At 41.3% G+C, this 1,215-nt stretch overlaps 1 protein-coding gene across 1 annotated transcript in view; it reads left to right on the forward strand.

Annotated features, from left to right (window-relative positions):
• LOC106468461 (zinc finger protein Gfi-1b-like) overlaps positions 1-1,215 on the forward strand; it is a 38,552-nt gene that overhangs the window by 19,802 nt on the left and 17,535 nt on the right. The gene's annotated exons all lie outside the window — the stretch shown is intronic.

The raw sequence follows: 1,215 nt of genomic DNA on the forward strand, positions 1-1,215 counted from the left end.
GGTCAATCCCACTATTCGTTGGTAAAAGAGTTGGCGGTGGGTGGTGGTGACTAGCTGCCTTCCTCTAGTCTTACACTGCTAAATTAGGGACTGGCTAGCGCAGATAGCCCTCGTGTAGCTTTGCGCGAAATTCCAAAACAACAAACAAGCAAAGCTACCAAGCCTATCTGCCACCTTCCCTAACTATAAACTGCTGACCAGTGAACAGGTTTGGTTTATTTGGAAGTTCGTGCAAAGCTGCACGAGGGCTATCTGCGCTAGCCGTTCATAATTTAGCAGTGAAAGACTAGAAGGAAGGCAGATAGTCATCACCGCCAACTCTTGGGCTACTCTTTTACCAATGAATAGTGGGCTTGACCGTCACGTTATAACGACCCAACAGCTCAAAAGGCGAGCTTGTTTAGTGGGACGGGGATTCGAACTCTAGGGCCATGCCGGGCCCTAGAGGAAAGGAAGACAGTCAGAAGCATCCTACCATCCACTATCCACGCTAAGGAATTGCTTGTCACTCTTATGCCGCACACACAGCTTAAAGTGCGGGAAATAAAAATAGTACACGACAGTTGTCTATAGATAGCCATTAAAAACTCGGTTAAAACAACGTTTAAAAGTACAGAATAATTTAAAATTGTTGGAAGTACTAGGCCTTACTAAAATATCTGTTTTTCGATGGATCAGTTGTTGTTGTTTCTGGTTAAGCACAAAGCTACACAAGGGGCTATCTGTGCTCTGCCCACCACGGGTATCGAAACCAGGATTCTAGTGTTGTAAGTCCGCAGACATACCGCTGTGCCACCGCATTAAAGTTGGATCGCCAACTCCGAAATCCGAAAATCTACAACAGCGCCAACAAGCACCTCGTGCACAATTCTCATGAAAGGTGATGGAAAACGTAAGTCAAACTTTACGATGATTTTTTTCAGTGTCATTCTATCGAAACTTTTGTATATTTTCAAGATTATTCCGACACCACTATACTTCAGTATTCCATGGCGCTTTTTAAACTTTTTCTTTTAACTGAAGTTTTTGTTCATTTTACATCACACACAAAAAAATTAAGAAAAAGCTCTGAAACAAATGCTTCAACAACTAGCGAAAAAGAACCAAAGTTAATATTTAGTAATCACTTATAAATTAAAATATAGTTTACCTAAAGGGACACGGGAGGGCGTTGACTATATTGTTATTCATGTTTATTGTTTGTTTGTATTTAAG

Source organism: Limulus polyphemus, unplaced genomic scaffold (genome assembly GCF_000517525.1).
Source record: "Limulus polyphemus unplaced genomic scaffold, Limulus_polyphemus-2.1.2 Scaffold3013, whole genome shotgun sequence".
Classification (NCBI taxonomy): Eukaryota; Metazoa; Arthropoda; class Merostomata; order Xiphosura; family Limulidae; genus Limulus; species Limulus polyphemus.